Genomic DNA, 6,000 nt, shown 5'->3' with positions numbered 1-6,000 from the left:
ATCAGTGAAGAGGCGGGGCCAGGAGCTATGACTCGACCCCTGCAACCACAAATAGGTGAGTACAAATAGGTGAGTACACACACATGCATTAAGGGGAAAAGGTAGCATTACTAGGAAACAGAACTGGGACTACAAATTTGAGCCTATATGAGAGTGGAGTAACGGTTACCTTTCAACCACATACCAACTACCCCTCCCCTACCCCTCACAACCTGTCCCTCACACCCACCTACCCACCACTGGACATCCTGTCCCAAGCTCTCTCTCCCCACCCTCTCTCTCTACCTTTCTCTCTCTCTCCCCCTCTATCCATCTTTCCCCTCTCTCTCCTCTTTATCTCTTCCTTTCTATCTTCTCTCTCCACCTCTCATTCTCTCTCTCCCCTCCTCACACACACCTTCCATTCATCTTCCCTTTCCTCCTACCCCTCCCCCTGGCCTCCCCTAACTCCCTTGCCTTCCTACTCATTATCCCTAGCCTTCTCCCCAGCATTCTCTCTCCCTCTCTCTCTCCCTCCCTCTCTCTCACACACAAGCTCCTTTCTGTGGTAAAATAAAAAAAAATGGGTAACTCAAGAGGGTGGAGACCCAGGGGTCAGGAGGTCGATCCCAGGAGCGAGGAACCAGGGAGGGAAGATTGGGAGGTAGAGCTCACAAAAATGGAGGAAGAGTTGGGAAGGAAGCTAGCAGAGCTTGGCAGAGTAATAGAGAGGATAGCTGAAGAGAGGAGGAAGTGTGGACTACAAGTCTTAGCAGCAGAAGATAAGATAACGTACTTAAAAGAGGAGCTAAAAAACGTGAAACAGAATAGAGACAAATGACAGTACAGGCATGATATCAGGGACTTCTATACCAGTCACAGACGAGGGGGCTGTAGGGATTCAGGGAAAGACGAGTACAAGAAGACCAAACGAGAAGCCTGCAGTCAATGCAGGAGACATGACTTATGAAGAGACTAACAGTCAACTACAGTGGCAGGGAACAGCTGGGCAGGAAAGACAGTCCACTGAGCATAGGGGTTGCAGCAAGGGCAGGGGTTGAAGGCAGCAACATTTCAATGGAAGGAGCTAAAACACCTCAGAGAATGCAAAGAGAGAGACAGTGGGAGAAGGAGAGGGAGAGGTCAGTGTTTGTCTACGGGCTCCAAGAAGTTGAAGGGGAAACCTATGATGAAAGAAACCTGGGGGAGAAGAAAGCGATCAAAGGTATCTTGAAAGCAATAGGAGAGGGAGACATGACCCAGGTGGCAAATTTTCGGAGAATTGGGTGGTTTGCACGCAGAAGGAGACGGCCTATCAAAGTAACCTTCAAGGCAGAATCAGCTCGAACCCGGGTCATGCAGGAGAAAGCACGACTGAGGGACAATTCAGAGTACTGGAGCATGTACCTCGATCGCGACAGAACACAGGAGGAAAGGACGAAACAGAGAGAGGGGACAAAGACAAAAGGAGGAACAGGAGGCATCGATGAAGACGAGCAGAACCCAGACACAGGTGGAAGGACAAATACACCCTACAGAGACACCAACAGAAGGACTCCAACCACAACAACCACACAGCAACTGAATAACCAAAACCAAAACCCACACACTGTTCCCTCTGCCCCCACCCCCACCACAAACCCCATCTCTACAGCAGCCCCCTTTGGGCACTATGCCCCACTCCTCACCACAAACCCCACCCACACTGTGACAACCCCAAAGCAGCTGAACAATCTAAACCAAAATCCACACACTGTTCCCTCTGCCCCCACCCCCGACATCACAAACCCCACTGCCACAGCAGATCCCTATGGGCACTCTGCCCCCACCCCCCATCACAAATCCCACCCACTCCACAAACCCCCATAGCCCCCCTGAGGGCTCCCGCTCCCCCAACCCCAATATTCTCCCAGGTCCACCGTGATAGACAAGAAGCTGAAGGTGCGGTACACAAACGCAGATGGAATAGCAAATAAATACCAGGAGTGGCACGAAAGAATCAACGAGAAGTCCCAAGACATCATAGCAGTCACAGAAACGAAACTCACTGAGGCAATAACAGATGCAGTCTTCCCACCGGTATATCAGATCCTGAGGAAAGATAGGAGCAGCAGAGGGGGAGGAGGGGTTGCACTGCTCATAAAAAACCGATGGAGTTTCGAGGAAATGGAGGGCATGGACGAGATTGGAGAAAGGGACTACATAGCAGGCACAATTCAATCTGGGGAACATAAGGTAGTCATTGCTGTGATGTATAACCCACCACAGAACTGCAGGAGGCCAAGAGAGGAATATGACGAGAACAACAGAGCGATGGTGGACACACTGGCTGAGGTGGCACGAAGAGCTCAATCGTGCAGAGCAAAGTTACTGGTTATGGGTGATTTCAACCACAGGGAGATCGATTGGGAAAACCTGGAGCCTCATGGGGGCCCCGAAACATGGAGAGCCAAGATGATGGATGTGGTACTGGAAAACTTCATACATCAACACATAAGGGACACTACCAGAGAGAGGGGGGAGGATGACCCAGCAAGACTGGACCTTATGTTCGCCCTGAGTAGCTCAGACATTGATGACATCACATATGAGAGGCCCCTCGGAGCTAGTGACCACGTAGTCCTGAGTTTTGATTACATAGTAGAGTTACAGGTGGAGAGGGTAACAAGAGTCGAATGGGAAAAGCCGAACTATGAAAGAGGGGAATACACAGGTATGAGTGGGACAGAGAAATAGTAGCAAAGACAGTAAATGAAATGATGGAATATGTAACAACAAAATGCAAGGAGGCAGAGGAAAGGTTTGTTCCCAAGGGCAACAGAAACAATGAGAAGACCAAAGCGAGTCCTTGGTTTACCCAAAGGTGCAGGGAGGCAAAAACTAAGTGCATTAGAGAATGGAAGAAGTACAGAAGGCAAATGACTCAGGAAAACAAGGAGATCAGTCGAAGAGTCAGAAACGATTATGCACAGATAAGGAGGGAGGTCCAGCGACAGTACGAAAATGACATAGCATCAAAAGCCAAGTCTGACCCGAAACTGCTGTTTAGTCACATTAGGAGAAAGACGACAGCCAAAGACTAGGTGATCAGGCTGAGGAAAGAAGGTGGGGAACTCGCAAGAAACGATCAACAGGTATGCGAGGAGCTCAACATGAGATTTAAGGAAGTATTCACAGTGGAGACAGGAAGGACTCGGGGAAGACAGGACAGAGGGGAACACCAACAGGGAATAGACCAACAAATGCTGGACGATATGCACACAACTGAGGAGGAGGTGAAGAAGCTGCTAAGTGACCTTGATACATCAAAGGCAATGGGACCGGACATCTCCCCGTGGGTCCTCAGGGAGGGAGCAGATATACTGTGTGTGCCATTATCCACAATCTTCAACACATCCCTTGAAACTGGGCAACTACCTGAGGTATGGAAGACCTCAAATGTAGTTCCCATTTTTTTAAAAAAGGAGACAGAGAAGAGGCGCTAAATTACAGACCAGTGTCACTGACCTGTATAGTATACAAAGTCATGGAGAAGATTATCAGGAGGAGAGTGGTGGAGCACCTGGAACGGAACAAGATTATAAATGACAACCATCACGGATTCATGGAAGGCAAATCCTGTGTCACAAACCTTCTGGAGTTCTATGACAAAGTTACAGAAGTAAGAAACGAGAGAGAGGGGTGGGTTGATTGCATTTTCTTGGACTCCAAGAAGGCCTTCGACACAGTTCCTCACAAGCGACTAGTGCAGAAACTAGAGGATCAGGCGCATATAACAGGAAGGGCTCTGCAAAGGATCAGAGAATACCTGACAAGGAGGCAACAACGAGTCATGGTACGGGATGAGGTATCACAGTGCGCACCTGGTATATGTGAATGACATGATGGAAGGGATAGACTCAGAGGTGTCCCTGCTCGCAGATGATGTGAAGTTAATGAGAATTAAATCAGATGAGGATCAGGCAGGACTTCAAAGAGACCTGGACAGGCTGGACAAGTGATCCAGCAACTGGCTTCTTGAATTCAACCCTGCCAAATGCAAAGTCATGAAGATCGGAGAAGAGCAAAGAAAACAGCAGACAGAGTATAGACTAGGTGGCCAAGAACTGCAAACCTCACTCAAGGAGAAAGATCTTGGGGTGACCATAACACCGAGCATGGCTCCGGAGGCACACATCAACCAGATAGCTGCTGCAGCATACGGGCGCCTGGCAAACCCGAGAATAGCGTTCCCATACCTTAGTAAAGAATCGTTCAAGACACTGTACACTGTGTACATCAGGCCCATACTGGAGTATGCAGCACCAGTTTGGAACCCACACCTGGTCAAGCACGTCAAGAAATTAGAGAAAGTGCAAAGGTTTGCAACATGGCTAGTTCCGGAGCTAAGGGGTATGTCCTACGAAGAAAAGTTGAGGGAAATCTGCCTGATGACATTGGAGGACAGGAGGGTCAGGGGAGACATGATATCGACATGCAAAATACTGCGTGGAATAGATAAGGTAGATAGAGACAGGATGTTCCAGAGAGGGGACACAGAAACAAGGGGTCACAACTGGAAGCTGAAGACTCAGACGAATCAGAGGGATGTTAGGAAGTATTTCTTCAGTCAAAGAGTCGTCAGAAAGTGGAATAGCCTAGCAAGTAATGTAGTGGAGGCAGGAGCCATACATAGCTTTAAGACGAGGTATGACAAAGCTCTGGAAGCAGAGAGAGAGAGAGAGGACCTACTAGCGATCAGTGAAGAGGCGGGACCAGGAGCCGAGTCTCGACTCCTGCAACCACGATTAGATGAGTATAATTAGGCGAGTACACGCACACACACAATTATAAATATATATATATATATATATATATATATATATATATATATATATATATATATATACATAATGTATGTGTGTGTGTGTGTGTGTGTGTGTGTGTGTGTGTGTGTGTGTGTGTGTGGAGACAAAGAAATTTGTCCTTGGAGGCAAAGAGGGGAATGTATGAGAGTATAGTTTTACCAACGCTCTTATATGGGTGTGAAGCATGGGTGATGAATGTTGCAGCGAGGAGAAGGCTGGAGGCAGTGGAGATGTCATGTCTGAGGGCAATGTGTGGTGTGAATATAATGCAGAGAATTCGTAGTTTGGAAGTTAGGAGGAGGTACGGGATTACCAAAACTGTTGTCCAGAGGGATGAGGAAGGGTTGTTTAGATGGTTCGGACATGTAGAGAGAATGGAGCGAAACAGAGTGACTTCAAGAGTTTATCAGTCTGTAGTGGAAGGAAGGCGGGGTAGGGGTCGGCCTAGGAAAGGTTAGAGGGAGGGGGTAAAGGAGGTTTTGTGTGCGAGGGGCTTGGACTTCCAGCGGGCATGCGTGAGCGTGTTTGATAGGAGTGAATGGAGACAAATGGTTTTTAATACCTGACGTGCTGTTGGAGTGTGAGCAAAGTAACATTTATGAAGGGATTCAGGGAAACCGGCAGGCCGGACTTGAGTCCTGGAGATGAGAAGTACAGTGCCTGCACTCTGAAGGAGGGGTGTTAATGTTGCAGTTTAAAAACTGTAGTGTAAAGCACCCTTCTGGCAAGACAGTGATGGAGTGAATGATGGTGAAAGTTTTTCTTTTTCGGGCCACCCTGCCTTGGTGGGAATCGACCAGTCTGATAATAAATAAATAATATATATATATATATATATATATATATATATATATATATATATGTATATATATATATATATGTGTGTGTGTGTGTGTGTGTGTGTGTGTGTGTGTGTGTGTGTGTGTGTGTGTGTGTGTGTGTACGCGCACGTGCGTGCACTGTATTCCCAAACACCACCTTCCAAAGGTCGGCAGTAACATACTGATTCCCTGCGGATAAACACTCGTATATACTTCTCCAAGAACCACGCATGAAGCGTATCATCTACATATGTAATACAGTAAAACATGTGTCTGACATACTTTGCTATTATGAATTTTTTAACATAAAAAATATATGCAATAACAATACCTGTAGCGGATGTTTTTACAAG

At 47.4% G+C, this 6,000-nt stretch overlaps 1 protein-coding gene across 1 annotated transcript in view; it reads right to left on the bottom strand.

Annotated features, from left to right (window-relative positions):
* LOC128689665 (nephrin-like) overlaps positions 1–6,000 on the bottom strand; it is a 553,398-nt gene that overhangs the window by 452,750 nt on the left and 94,648 nt on the right. The window lies entirely within an intron of this gene.

This window comes from Cherax quadricarinatus, chromosome 66 (assembly GCF_038502225.1).
Source record: "Cherax quadricarinatus isolate ZL_2023a chromosome 66, ASM3850222v1, whole genome shotgun sequence".
Taxonomy (NCBI): domain Eukaryota; kingdom Metazoa; phylum Arthropoda; class Malacostraca; order Decapoda; family Parastacidae; genus Cherax; species Cherax quadricarinatus.
The sequence above is the reverse complement of the archived record's forward strand: the minus strand, read 5'-3'. Positions and strand labels throughout refer to the sequence as shown.